Source organism: Physeter macrocephalus, chromosome 8, assembly GCF_002837175.3.
Source record: "Physeter macrocephalus isolate SW-GA chromosome 8, ASM283717v5, whole genome shotgun sequence".
Lineage (NCBI taxonomy): Eukaryota > Metazoa > Chordata > Mammalia > Artiodactyla > Physeteridae > Physeter > Physeter macrocephalus.
The window spans coordinates 18,876,466-18,892,465 of NC_041221.1; positions in this window are offsets into that span (position 1 = coordinate 18,876,466).

The window sequence follows — 16,000 nt, forward strand, 5'->3', positions numbered from 1 at the left end:
GAGGGTGAGCAGGTGAGGGACAACCAGGGGTCAGCATGACATTCAGACCAATTCAAAGCCACCGGTCAGTTCAGCAGGAGACAAAGGTGTCTACGCTGTGATGGGCCGGCCATGCTGGGCTTAAAGCAGCAGTGAAGACATCAAAACAAGGCCTGGGGGGCCAACCTCTGTCTTCTTTACCACAACAACTCCTAGTCATTCTAACTGTACATTTGAAAAGACCAATTGGAAGCCATTTAGGAAAGAGTGACCCTAGAAGTAGGCACAGGGGGCTCTGGAATGTGGAAAGAGAAGCCACGGTCATTTGGCATGTGCGTGGTGTGGCAGAAACACGTGATTCTGAGGTCACCCTGAAGCTCATTGCATTAATATTCCCAAGCTTGGACTCCTACAACAGGATAAGAGTGCCTGCCTTTCATTTCTGCTGGGAGAAGGGGGTGGGTAATAACACAGACCCACACTAAAGATACTTTCCCTCTGTCTTAAAATTTATCTCAGTGAATTTTCTGTATCTATGTAAATATATCTACATGCATTTTACATATACGGCAGAAGAACGTGGTCTGTTTAGCACAATAAATGAGAGGGTCTGAGGAACACGGCAGTTGCTTTTACTGTTTGGGGGCTGCCTCTCTGAGGGGGCTTGTGTGTCTCCCCAGGTGAGTAGAGCAAGGATCCACGAGTGGAATCTTCACATGCTGCTCTTAAAGGTGGGAATGTGGGGTCACGTCCAGTCCAGTGACCTCTTTCTCCACCTCGGGATTTCTGTGAGCTCAGAAGCCACTTCCCGATAGATCACTGTGGTCCAGCGAACCACAAAATCTGTTCCAGTGCTTGGCTATCATGGTTGATGGAATGTGAATGCAGAGAAGCAGAAAATAAGCTCTGCATCAGGCTCTTATTCAAGCCAGTGCTCCACAGTCTAATGAGCCTGTAACTTCCCCCCTTCCATGACAGTAGAGATGTCCTGCAGTATTGTTTCAGCCAAGGGTTGATATGTTATCTCAGTAGTAACCACATCCATATTTCACAATGAAATCACAGTTGGAATTTACCTGAGAGGATCACCTGATTTTTCTTCTCGCCATTCTTCTTAAATATGTGGCAATCGTTTATCTATCCAATCCCCATATGCACACACACACACACACACACACACACACACACACAGGAAGATGAATATATACATCTCTATAACAGGTGTTCTTCCGTCAAGTTTAAGATTTCTCTTGCCAAATTATCAAGAAATGCTGTACCTCCTCGCTGAAACTTCCACCCCATGCCTGACTTTCCCCAGAACCCTCGCGTCTGATTGAATTCTCATGATGTCAAAGACTAAGTAGAGAAAGAATGCAGAGCACCAAGAGTTGACCAGAGAGTTTCTGGTTTGTATTCACGTTTGCATCTATGTTGCCTGATAGGCCTTTGTCCCTCATGGTGCTGATTTGCTTAATTAACTATGTCACCTGCACCCCCGAAGACCTCTATGCTCCAGACACAGGGGTATCTTTCTCCAGCTCATGCTGCCTGGGCTTCCCAAGGCCCAAATGCCACGTCCAGGTGGTTGTGTCAGAGCATATTCTAGCCTAACCACACACTGTGCAGGAACCAGTCATGCCCTGTGAGCTGGACCCCACGGCACAGTCCCCTTCCCTGTGGTGAGCCCACTGCTGGTGCCTGGCCTCCTGTTTTACAACAGACAAGAGTCTGAATCAATCCTATCTGTTCATTTTCTTCCATTCATGATGATCCTCACCTGGGCAGGACTGCAGACATCTCTATCCCTCCTTCCCAAAGACCCTTGGATTATGTACTATCTACCTGCCAGCTTCCCATGACAACTCCACATGCTTGGGCCATAGGGAGAGGCAACCTTGGCCAGACTCAACCAGGGCAGTGACTGCCCACTTATAATGAATTTTCATAAGGTTCTTGGAAGATCTAAGGTAGACCTTCTCTAAGATGACTTTGTGTGGTTCAATTAAGAAAAAGTAAGATCCAACTCAAGACATACAAAACTTCCTTACTTCATACGTACATACACACACACACACACTCAGATGTATGCATATGCTGCACTTTAATAACTAAATCAATAAGCCATGCAAATATTTAGGTAAAATGTTCCCCAAACTGCCTGAATCTACATGGTGGGTCCTTACTTGTACAGCTAGCACTGGTATTCTTTCCATCATTATTGTTTTCAGTTAGTGTATTTCATACATGTTATTAAACTTCCCTGTGGTTCTCTATATTTATTTACTTCTCTTTATTGAAAGATTTATTCCCTTCTTTCTGTTGAACACTGGCTGCAGTCCTAGCAATGAGTCCTGCTTGGAAGATAGAGCTGTGGGCGATAGTAACCCATATAATGTTTCTTACTGTAGATGTGTAAAATCTAAAATTATGACACAACCATCATTTCAATTCCTAAAATAAGGTTTGCTCTGTTAACTACTGCTTTAGATAATTTAAATACAGACCACAGTTTAGGCCACATTGCCATAGGTTCAGTAAAATTGGCATTTGATTCATTTTGGGTGGTATTTTAATCAGACACAAAATTTTAGGAGTGTGATTTGTCAAATGTATATTGAAAATATATTGAAAAATATTGAAAAACTGAAACATCTTTTAACACAGAAATCATTTTTCTGAGATTGTTTTTCTAAGGAAATAATTAAGATATGCAAAATATATAAGAATAAATACAGTATTAATTCAGTGGATGTACGATAAACATTGAAAAGAACCTAAATTTCAATAATGATGGGATTTTTAATTAAATTAATAATGATAAAATGGAATGTTAAAGAGTGTCAGAAAATACCCTTGCTATACATGTTATGTGCAGCTTTCATTTCAGCATGGTGAAGACACACAGAGAGTGCTTATAACAAAGCAAACACCCAGAACACTCAAATAGTGATATTCTGCCTTTCTTCAGATTTTGTTCAAAACTTAAAGTAGTACTAAACTGAAATATGATAATATTAGTTAGGTGTGTTTCTTCATTTTTCTTTCCAGTCCAGTTTCTCTCCCTACTTCCAGTCAAGAATTATAATCCATGATTTTATCTTTACCATAAAGAAATGTATGTATCTACTTTCTATTTATCTTAACTATCTATCATCAATAATCCAAATAATTTTGATTAATTGCTTATCTAAATTTATTAATTTTTTCCGCCCTCTTTCAGAATTAAACAAGGACATATCTTGGTTTAACTTCCCTCCAAAACCACCTCTTCTATTTTGCATGCTTTTATTTTTATTTTTTAGCTCCATTTTTAATAAAACATAAACTGTATCTTTATAATCAATAGTTAATTACATTACAAATGTAATTTATCAATTTATTTCTATTTAATCTATCTTCTTCCTTTTGAAACCTTTTCTTAAGGAATGACATTATTTAGTAACTACTTTAGTTCTTCAGAGTAGGGCACATGAGTCTAAATTCATGATCTTTCCATGCTTGGAAAGCTCCTTATTGTGCCCTCACACTTTCATGATAGATAAACAACATATGAAAAACCGGGTCTACCATTATTTTCCCTCAGCATTTCAAAGAAGCATTTTTTATGATTTTCCAGGTTTTGTAGTTGTGGAGGAGATGCCTAATGACAATGCAATTATCCACATTGGTGATTATAAGTTTTTCTTTTAAATCTCATACATTTTCTATTTATAATTTATTTTGTGTAATTTTATTAAAATGTATCTATTTTACATTGTATTTATTCTTCTCAGCACTGGATATATCCTGAATATCTAAAAGCCATGAAAACAATGCATGACTGTTATCACTTTAAATATTGTCCATTCTTTCTTTCTTTCTTTTGTTTAAAATTTTGACCTTTTTTCTCTGTGATGTGTGCGTTTTTTTGTTTTTGTTTTTTTTTGTGTGTGTGTGGTATGCGGGCCTCCCTTTGTTGTGGCCTCTCCCGTTGCAGAGCACAGGCTCCGGACGCGCAGGCTCAGCGGCCATGGCTCACGGGCCCAGCCGCTCTGCAGCATATGGGATCCTCCCAGACCGGGGCGTGAACCCGGTTCCCCTGCATCGGCAGGCGGACGCGCAACCACTGCGCCACCAGGGACGCCCCAATGTGTGCGTTTTTAATCATTGTCTTCACATTTGCTAATTCTCTCTTTAGCAGTTTCTAATCTAGAATTTATCTATTCTATCAAGTTTTTAAAAACGTATTTGTTTTCTATATTTTATTTTTAGAATGTTTAATTGATTCTTTTAAATATTAAATGTATTTTTAATCCTTTCATTTTAATTTATTTTTACAGATGAGGCTTATTCCTTCATGTATTTGTTTCTTGAATAATTTAAACATTCTATCAATATTATTTCTAGACTATTCTGTCATTTCAATTTTCTGGTGAGATATTTCTCCCATTTGGAAAGATTTTTCTTTTTTCCTGTATCTTCTCAGCTCTTCATTTTTCTCATATGTATTAAAATGTGTTGTGACAATCCATGTAGAGCAAGTCTCATTTTTACTCAATTCAGAACCAGATCTTGGGTTGTTAGCTTTGGATCTTGATCTACAAAGACCGCAAAGATTCCTGATTGAGCCGACTTAAGTCCTCTCCTGGTTCTTGGGTTCTGGTGTTTCTACGGTTTCCTGCTGTGGCAGACAAGCAGTTTATTTCTGGAAATGACTCTGACCATTTGAAGATTTTTAAAACCTCTCTTAATGGGAAATCTCTCCCACACAATTAAAGTGTTCCCCACTTTTCCTATTTCTGTTTACAGAGCCCAGTAAGCCTTTGACTTTATTCCTTTCTCATTGTTGTGTGTTTAAGCTTCCTCTTTGTCTCTCTCTCTCTCTCTCTCTCCTCTCTCCCAATCTTCCAATATATATAGATACATTAATATTCTGTTATGCTACTTTCAAACTCCCAGCTAAATCTGACAACTATTTGGATGTTACTTCCTGTTGCTTTCCACTGTCTTAAATGGGCCCCTGGGAGCCATCATCATGTTTATTCCCTCAGGGATCTGCTTAGTTCATTACTGTCAATTATTCCAGCCTCATCGATGGGATCCCCTTTGGGCCTATTGGAGTCATGGTACCCCTTAGCTCTGGGCTCCCTGCTACCCTCTGTTTACACCGCACAACGGTGTGCACAGTGGGGACCCGGTACCTCTGAACATGTGGTGCAAATGATTGGTCATGAAAAATCCTGTTGAATTAATATATTAACATCCATTCTGACGTGACCAGAAGTTAACCTCCATAAGGACAGTGATCTTTGTCTGTTGGTTCATGGTCTCCAGCACTCCTAGCAGTGCACAAAGCAGGGACTCAGTACCTGTGCTATGAATGGATGGATGAGGTCCTGAGGCTCTGCACCATCTTATTATCACAGAGAGAGTGTGACATGTTTGTCAGTCTGAGGTTGAAGATTGAAAATGCCCCATGAACAGGATTATTCCACACCGATGTTGTATATCACGTCTCTCCCCCATTCCCAGCATGAGGCTCTTCTCTTTCTATTCAAATTTAACTCAAATGTTCCTTGGAAATTCACAGATGATTTTAGAGCTCAAGTCAAGAAGAAGAATATTCAATTGGAATCTCTAAGGTAATTTCCATTAAGTATGTTGTTTGATAGCATGAAAACAGATGGGAAGAAAATATCTTCATCTCTTCCTTATGGTTCACTGGAAATAAAAAGTTAGAAAGTTGTCGTAAGATGAGGTCTATAATTAAAAACAATATGGGTTGATTTCACGGTTGGTTAAGCAATTCTTTCAGTTCCTTTTTGCATTGTCAGAAACTAAGATGGCAGCTTCGTCTGTGACTGTTAATTATTCTTTTTTATCACAGCCATGACACTTACAATTTTTTTTTGCTGTAGTGTTCTCTATAATTCAGTGTTATGGTCAAAATGTTTATTTCTGCCAAAGTTTTTCTTCTAGCAGGAACAACACCTCCACTTCTCATTTAAAATTTAGAGCAAAGCAAAGCCTGCAAAACTTGCATGGGGCACCTCTGCTTGGGATGTGGCATCACTGTATGGTCCCCACTGCATCCATTATCAACATCACGTTGATTTCCCGCCATAGCTGGGAACTGCGTAGGTTCCCCCCGTATTCACCAAGTCACCCTGACTATTTCTGTTCTCATTATAAATGCAATGCATTTACTTTATGAAATATCTGGAGAGCACACACACACACAAAAAAGTGCACAGAAGAAAATAAAATTCAGCTGTAATTATACCATCAAGAGAAATCCTCACAATTATTTTTGGAGGTATACCTGGTTCTAAAACATATTTTTGAGAATCTCTTTAACCAGTTACCATTTTATTGTGAGGCTTTTCCCTTATACAGAAAGACACTTTGAGAGTGTTATTTTGTGGCTGAAGAGAATACCCTCTAATGATGCACTGAGGTAACTTACCATCCCTTTAACAGGGGATGTAGTTATTGTTTAAAATGTTTTATCACAAGTAAGGATGTTTGATTCTGTTTGAAAATACACACTTGTTTCCATCTCTAACTGGCATACATTTCTAGAAATCCATACCTTTTAGGAATAGTCACTAATTATCAGAATGATTATTTTTCTTTTGGTAAAAAGAATTATTTTTTCCTATCAGGATAATCGAAAAGAGGGTGGTATAACACCTTATTTAAGATGAAGAATTTAACTAAATAACAAATTTTAAATGCCTTAAGGTTAAGCTGATTTTTATTTAACCTAGACATTACAGCAAATCACAAAAACCACAATTTAAGTTTACCATCTCAGAAACACAGTTCCCTCTCTCTTCTTCTCCATTTAGAACTTCTTCTGACTTTGGGGGTTACTTCTGGGGCTGACCCAACGTGGCCATGAGCTGCAGTTCAGGCCCGGGAGCACGTGAGTGGATGGAGATACAGATGGGGAGACGGAGGATGGGCACTGGAAGAAGGATGGTCCCTGAGGATGCTTTCCTGACTCCCTGGAGCAGATGACCAGTGAGGCTGTGATGCAGCAGCAGTGCTCATTTCTAATAACATTCAGTGCCTGTACAGGCTGGATTGTGTCCCACAAAAGACATGTCGAATTTCTAATTTCTGGTACCTGTGAATGTGATTGTGTTCGGAAATAGGATCTTTGTATATGTGATTGAGTTGAGATGATGTTAGGGTGGGACTAATGCCATCTGACTGGTGTCTTTGTAAGAAGAGGAGACACAGATGGGAAAGGTCTTGTGAAGATGAGGTGGAGACTGGAAGGGTGTGTCTGCAAGCCACGTACGGAGCACCAAAACCAAGGGCTGTGTCCAGAAGCTAAGAGGGCAGCTCGGAACAGGTTCTCCCCTGGAGCCCTCAGAGGGAGCCCGGCCCTACCCACATTTTGGTGTTGGACTTCTGTCATCCAGACAGTGAAAGAATACATTTCTGTTGTTTAAAGCCATCCAGTTTGTGGTCCTTTATAATGGCAGCCCAGGAGCTAGTTCAAGGTCCAAGGAGTCTGGTCATGGAGGACGGAGGTACAGACCAGGCAACATCAAAAGAAACAAAGGCTGAAAATGCATCTTCAGGCCTCCCATGTCCTCCCTGTGCAGCGCTGGTGGATTTGTTACATAGAGCCTTGTTAAGGGCTGATGTGGCTGCTGCGTGCAGGTGTGTGTCTTCCCTGCCTCAGCCCAGTCAGGGCTGATGATGTCACTCATCCTCGTGTGTCCTCTCTGTGAACCTCTCAGCCAGCATGTTGGAAATGCAGGCACAGTCCCAGGCAGAGTTGCAGGTTAATTTCCTGCCAGACCAGCCCCTGCTGACACGCTGACTCATCTCTCTTCATTTCCATCAAGCACACTTGCCTGCCAACAGGTTCTGGATTTTTGTTTGTTTGCTTTTTTCCTTTTCAAGTGGTGAAATGCCTACCTCTTTTGTCATTAAAAACATAAGAGCAAGATAGTCAACATTCAATGATATTTGGGTTAACAACAGTCTGAAGGAGAACATCACAGTGTGAATATTATTGTTTTCTCTCTCTCCATCCTCCACTCAACTGTTCCCAAAGCTGCATTTAGGTCTTGTTCTTATTGTCTCCCTTCTTCTCCTGGTCATAACCACCACCTCTCTCCCGTTTTGTCCTCTGCTTTATCCCTATTCTTCCTCTTCCTCTTTTGTGTTTCAAAATATTTGCAAACTATTTTGCAAACTACTGAAAAATGTTTGCAAAGTAGTGGCAAAATATTCACAAATTTTACCAACTGCTTTTGAAGGACGGTGTAACACCTGCATTTGAAGAATCCATATGAAATTTGAATTTAAATTTAAATCCTGGAAGGATTCCTCCAGTGGATTATGTAACGGCTGGTAATATACTATAAGCATGGGTGTCTTATTGCCCCTGTCATGGTTGACATAGAGCAGCATGTGAATTCCCATAAAAAATTAGGATATATTTCTGTTACTGCTTTACCAAAACACACTCTTTTTGTTGACTTAATTAGCATTCTTCTTTACAGACTGGTTATAATATTGAAGGGAGATATAAAATAATCCATGCTTGAAAGAGAATTTAGAAAACAAAAAGCACAATTATATCATCTTACAGGGTTCACACATGCATTTTGAAATATTAATGAAACATTTGTCTCTTCTTAAGATATAAAAAGTTATAAACATTTGGTTTCCTAAGGTATAAACATTTGGTTTCCTAAGGTATAAAAAGTGTTCTGGGAATAAAATGAATTCAAAGATCTGTCTGTGTACAAAGTCTATGAAGTTGATTTCAGAAGAGCCCGTTGCAGGATTTTCTAAACAATGTCATGTATGGCACCTGGGCCTCGGGGTTCAAAACAGAAACGCATTTCAATTCTGGGTTGAAAAGTGCCTGGAATCACTAGATGCCAGAGCAGCAGGAAGATAAGCAGTGTCCTCCCTACAAGGGTGAGGTCGCTTCCACCCCAGGACAGCTGGAGCCCTGCTGCATGTCTGCCTCATCTGAGGACCCAGCGCCTTGGTCATCCTTGGGCACAGCCGGGCGTGGAGTCAGTGGTGGGCTCAGGGCTGCAGAGGGTTAATACAGCTGCATTCAGTTGAGACACTTCCAGATAATAAAGCAAGCCATTAGGTTGAGAAAAGAATGTCACTATGATATAGAGATTCCCCTTGGAATCAATGATTCTGTAGATTATGTATAAAGAAAGTTTCCCAGGTGTGGGCACTTCCTTCTTGATGTCAATTTGTCGACTGGACACAGTAAAGGGGTCACTTCCTAGGACGGAGCTCGATCACTGGGCAGAGATTCCTATTTATGCTGATCAGAGCCAGTACCACTTGTAGCCGAAAATGTCCACCTTTATCCACCAAGTCTAGTACACGTCTGGCACGGCCATGGTCATACTTTCCTCAGTCCAATCTGGCTGGCCGTGTGAGAAGTTCCTGATGTCATCATATTAAAGTGGAGGAAAAAATGTAACTAGATGACCTACAATGAAGATTTCCCAATACTTTTTGTCATTACTCCTTTTTAGTGTATATGGAAAGGCCCATGGGGAAGAGTTAGCAAGATGAAGTAGGTAAAGATGTTCTTATTATTTTCTTTCCTTACAAACCAAGTTATAGATTTTATGGGTCTGCCATCAATACTACCCACAAAAATCCGTGAGCATAGAAATTCCTGGTCTTTACACAGCAAAGCCCCCAACCCCAGACAGCCCTGCACACCACTTCCAACGAGAAGAAAGAGCACCATCCCCTCGCTCCACACTGAATGTTAATCACGGTGATTTACACTCATTTTCTCAGTTGTTGGCACCGTCCTCCTGTTATTCTACATGGAAAGACAGCTCTTGAACAGTTATTTTTTCTTAACAATATGGTTAGTTTGAGAATCTGATAGAAGCCTAAGTTAAGTGTCTTTGCGTAAGTCTTATTTCTGTCAGCACAACAAATTTACTGCTTTTGTTCGCTTTTTTGACCGTAATCCCCTCTGACTCGTTATTTCAGACTGAAGAGTGGATAAAGCTTTTCTTCATTTTCTTAAGTGCTCTGAGGACTTAAGCTCCCATCCGGGCCTGTGCTCTTCAAATGTGCTGAGTGGTCGTCTCTGAAGAGAGGGCTCTGGTAAGAACGAACCGGTTTTATCTGGAGATCACGAACCCAGTGCTGTCCGTCCTCACCTTTCCTGTAAGGAAACTCTACCTGCAGCAGCCTTTTGGATGGGAACTGCCCAAGGGACCCCCACCTCCTTATTTAGGGCGCAGGTGGATGGTATGGCCCAGGCTCTCCCCATCCATCATCCCGTTTGGGTCCCTTCCTTAGAGAGACTTCTCCTGGGGAGGCGGGGACCAAGCCTGGGAATGGTGCTCCAGGTCCAAGATTGTTTTCTATCTTTATCCGAACCCATCTGCAGACCCCTGTCCTCCCCCTTTTCCGGTGGTGCAAGAGGCCAGAGATGGGGTCGTTCCTGTGGGTTCTGGATTACCTACCCAAGGTCCCTTAACTCTCCAGACCCCTCCTCCTCTACACACTATCCCCAGCCCATATAATTATTATCCTTTGTTTAAACATTTAAAAAGGAGAAGTATTTTCACAACTGCCTTTAGAAACCATTCCCACATGAAATGTGCCTTTTTCTTTTTCCTTTTTTTGGCTGTGCCATGCGGCATGCAGAGATCTCAGTTCCCCAACTGGGGATCCAACCCAGGTCCCCTGCATTGGAAGTGCAGTCGTAACCACTGGACTGCCAGGGAAGTCCCAGGAAATGTGTCTTTTGCCCCATCTAAGGATGACTAGCACGTGCTTCTCTGTGAGGGGCTCACAGAAGATGGTTAAGATCTGGTCACAAATGGTTTTTCTATAACCATCTGTAAGAAGGGGCGGAGCGTTACACACACTCCAAATACTACTTTTAGTCATATGCCACCAAGTAGATTTTAATTTTAGTTTTATACTCAAGCTGACAAAACTAGAGCCCTATAAAATACAGATGTTTACAAGACACTCTGCTGGCCTGGAGACAATGGTCAGGAGCAGAAGCTCTGGCTTCCCTGGGTCACTCCTCACCAGTCATACTGTGACCCTCTTCTGTGCAGTGACCTCAAGCTTGGCCTGTCTTGTTGAGGAGCAGGGTGTGGACGCAGCTGCTCTGAGTGGAGGGGTGTGCAGGGCCGGTGTGGAGTGTGGACGGACCTTGCAGGCCTCCACCATCAGCTTAAGGCCTCCCATGAATTTTCCTTTGGGGCACATCACGATGTCACGTGGTCCCTGGGTCACACACCTGAACCTGGCTTAACCAACTTCAAATAGGGGCCCAGAAAATTCAGTCCCTCTCCTAGAGCTAATTAAGATCACCCACTTATCCATTTCCAGGGCCCTTTCATCCGCTCTCTCCTGGGCCAAGACAGCCTCTCTGCTGTGTTTTTCTGCCACGTTGGTCTTCACAAAAGCAGCCAGTGCGTGCATTCATGTCTGGGGTAAGGAAGTCTTCTTGTAATCAACTGAACTGATCCTACAGATCTGGCAGAGGGGAATTCTTGCAGGCGATTCATGGGATGAATACAAGCTCGCTCCTTTTCTGAGCTCTCACTCTCAGCTTTGAGTTTAAGATTGCAGCTTACACTGTCAAAACGCATGCTGATTTGATCCTCTTTCTTATAGGTCTGGATTCATAGACAAGCTGGCTCTGTCGTGGTGATAAAGGCCTATTCAATGTGGGGTCTGACCCGCGGAGACACGCGGTGATGCTGGAGTGGGAATGGAGCTCTTGCGCCCCCTACAGACCAGAGGCCGTAGGTTCATCACACAGGCTGATTTTTTTTTTTTTTTTTTTGAATGACTCTTTCACAACCAGATCATTGGGTGATTTATTTATCATGATGCATTAGGGAGCTTCAGAGTTTATATGTGGAGGCCTGAAAGTCTCTGATATATAAACGGAAACCATTTCTCTCTCCTGGTGCTCAAGCAGCAGCGGGTCTGTCATCCTGGGCTTGGAGGGAGTTCTGGGTGGTGAAGGTGAACCTTCCTGGGAGATGCGCTCCCTGCCAGCTGCACAGGCCGAGGAGGGGATTTCACACGGTGTTCCTAGGAAACGTCACAACGTTCAGCCCGAGGTTGCAGTGGTCACTTTTGCAACAGTTAGGAGGAAAGAGCAACGGGTTGCATAAGCCACTGGCAGCTGCCCGGAGCCGGATTGGGTGCCTCTGTTGTCCAAAGGCTGGCCTTGGCTTTGTGGCAGGGAGGTTCGGAACCAGCCTCCCCTGGACGAAAGGGGAGGTGAATATGAAAGGATGTCTTTATATCTCTATATACATACACATATATAGCATATATATATATATAATGTATACACACACCTAGTGTATATATATAATGTGTATATATACACACACATAGTACATATATATTATGTGTATATATATATACATGCACACACATATAGTATATATATTATGTATATATACACACACATAGTATTATATATATTATGTATATACACACACATTAATAGTGTATATATATGTATATATTATGTGTATATATATACACACACACAAACACGTACATCCCAACTCCTAAGCCCAGACCCAGAGCTTGTGTTGTCAGTGTGACTTCTTCTCAGTACTAATCGAGGTAGCAGGGTGTGGAGTCAGAAGAGGAGCATCCTTTGTCCTGATGGGCCTCACCTGAGCAGGCAGGGGCCTCTTCAATCCAGACCCCAACACAAACACACACAGAAACGTCATTTGGAAATGTGAAGAAAAACTGACTTGTCCTATTCAGTTTGCTGTGTCTCTTTTTGGACAGAAAAAGAAGGTGGCTGTATGCTCTGTCCTACTCCCCATTGTTACCCTTCAGAATAAACTGACGTGGGTGCCCCACCTTGGCCCAGTGAAGATGCAGGCTCTAATCAGGTCCCATCAGCAGTGCATGTGGAGCCAGCATCATGGCCACCGCCAGGCTGGGTCTCTGCTTGACCACCTGGGACCAAATGCTCCATCCTGCGAGCTGCTTCCTTCACTTTAAATGGTGCCTACACTTGGGTCAGTACCCTACAAGGCTGCCATTCCCACAGGATGGCATCCATGGGTATAATGAGAGGATGGTTTGTCTTCCAACCAGAGAGATTCAAAATCATCCCTGAGCCCCATATAGTCACCTGTCTCTGCAAACTTGCCTGATGCCATCCTAGAGACAGCCACCTGACTCTAATATATTCTTAGAACTACTTTATAACAATTTCCAACCTGTAGAAAGGGAGTAATTAGTGGAGTTTCACAGTGTGCTTTCCATCATGGATGTAGTTTGACTCTGTTTTCAATATGCAGTTCAAATACCTCTTTAGCAGAACTTCTGCAGGTGGCAAGGGCAACTCTACCAATGGCCCAAATAGCTAAAGGTGTCCTTGTATAATAGTATTCAAGGAATTATTATGATTTTTTCTTTATTAAAAAATTAACATAGCGTAGACTTGCAATAGAGAAAGCAAATCTGGATAATTATGTGAAGCAAAATATCAACATTGTCCTCTGAACCTCCCCCGTCGTGTTTCTCAGAGGATACTGACGGTAGCGCTTTGTTTACATTCTCTGCATTGTAAGTCTTGATGAAGATTCCACAAGCCCCACCAAAACTCCACTTAGGACAATGCCAACAGTCCAGAATGTTTCTGCATCCAAGCTGCAAAAAGCCTCGAGGAAAAGCAGTGGCCATTTTCTTGAACAATGTATTTCTAATATTTCTAACACAAAATCATCATCATCTCTACATCTTTTCGATCTACCGTTTGGAAAAGTAGAAGTATGTGTCTATATTTCACTTGATGACACACACAAATCTTTCACCCAAAGATTGATTTTTCTTCACAGATTTTCTTTTTGATGTAGAAAAACTGGAAAATATCCGCATGCAAAGCCCCGATAAATTTGTATTAGAGCAAATAAAATTAAAGATCCATAGAAATACATCTTGTAAAATGGTATAAAGCACAATATAAAAAAAACACAGTATAAAGTAAAAAATATGTTTTCCACAAATAAATTATGTCCCCAAAGATTAAGCGTATTCAAAATGCAAAGAACAGCTAAATAAAGTGTTTTATGGAAGCTGCAGGAGGGTTTTAAGAATGTTTTTTAGTAGGCAAAGAATCCTATTTTGCAGAGCTATAAAAGTTGCTTTCTTTTTTACCCTCAGAAAAGTTCTAAAAAATCTTTCCAGATTCTTGAACCTGCTGAGTGTCTGCAAAAATCCAAACAAACATTAAATTGCCCTCACGGTACATCCATTTTTAAGAGTTTATGATAAAACTTACACAAGAGACAAATAATGCCTATGCTATGATTTATATAGGTAAATAAATAACTTAAAATACAAACAGCAAGATGTATTAGAAAGAGAATTGGGGTAGTTCTGACTCCTGTAGCTATAGCAGAAAATAACACTTGCCATACCTTACACATTAAAAATGTTCCACATTACTTTAGGAAAGAAAAACGGCCCATCTGAGCTTTCTTTATTTAAACATCAACAACAGAAAGAGGGCATCTGAGTAAGTCTATGAAGGCACCAAAAGAAATATGATGACAGAATTAAAACTGGAGACCATTGGGCTTCCCTGGTGGTGCAGTGGTTGAGAATCTGCCTGACAATGCAAGGGACACGGGTTCGAGCCCTGGTCTGGGAAGATCCCACACGCCGCGGAGCAACTAGGCCCGTGAGCCACAACTGCTGAGCCTGCGCGTCTGGAGCCTGTGCTCCACAACAAGAGAGGCCACGACAGTGAGAGGCCTGCGTGTCGCGATGAAGAGTGGCCCCCGCTCGCTGCACCTAGAGAAAGCCCTCGCACAGTAACGAAGACCCGACACAGCCAAAAATTAAAAAAAAAAAAAAAAAAAAAAAAAGGAGACCATTGAGAGCCAATGGCGAAAGAAAGGTAAAACAAGGCATCTAAATCAGGTTAAGGGAATCTTCATTTATTATTGGGATTTTTCTTAAATAGTAGTTCAAAATAATTTATATAGATTATAAGATTAATTGCTGTCATATTTAGACAGTTAAAAGGCAAGAACATATTGATTTCTTCATTTTATAGATTAGAATACTGAAAAGAAAAACCATCATGTTCATCAAATGATGTTATTAAGAGAGAAAAAGGCAAGCCACAGAGTGGGAGAAGATATTTAAAGTATATATATATGATAAATAGCTCACAAAGATATTTAAAGTATATATATATATATCTGATAAATAGCTCACATAAATTCTTAATTTCAATAAAAAAGGACAGAATTCCTAACTTGAAATGGATAAGAAACTTAAATAATCATAACTCATAAGAAGTCTTCCAAATGGCTAAACAAATGAAAATTTATCATCTTAATAGTTGTCAGAGGGCTTCCCTGGTGGCGCAGTGGTTGAGAGTCTGCCTGCCGATGCAGGGGACACGGGTTCGTGCCCCGGTCCGGGAAGATCCCACATGCTGCGGAGCGGCTAGGCCCGTGAGCCATGGCCGCTGAGCCTGCGCGTCTGGAGCCTGTGCTCCACAATGGGAGAGGTCACAGCAGTGAGAGGCCCGCGTACCGCAAAAAAAAGAAAAAATAGTTGTCAGAGACATGCAAATTAACATTATAAAGACACGTCACTACATAACCAATATAATGTTAAAACTAAATAATTACAGAAATAATAAACATGTTTGTGAACACGTGGTGCTCCCACTACCTGTGGGAGTGTGAATTCTCATGACAACTTCACAAAATTGTGCAGTGGGGTCTACCAATGCTAAGCATAACCCAGCAAGTTTCTTTCTAGCTCGGTAACCTCCAAAAATGAATATTTTTAGGAAATATCTAAAAGGTATGTGGAATATTGTTCACAGCAGCATTATTTCTATGTACTTGAAACTGGAAACAACCCAAACGTCCATAAACAGTAGAGTCCATCAATTTATTGTGGTCTTTTCAGCCCGTGAAATACTACACAACACTGAAAACGAATTGGCACCCATTACATAAAATAGCATAGGATGAAGCTT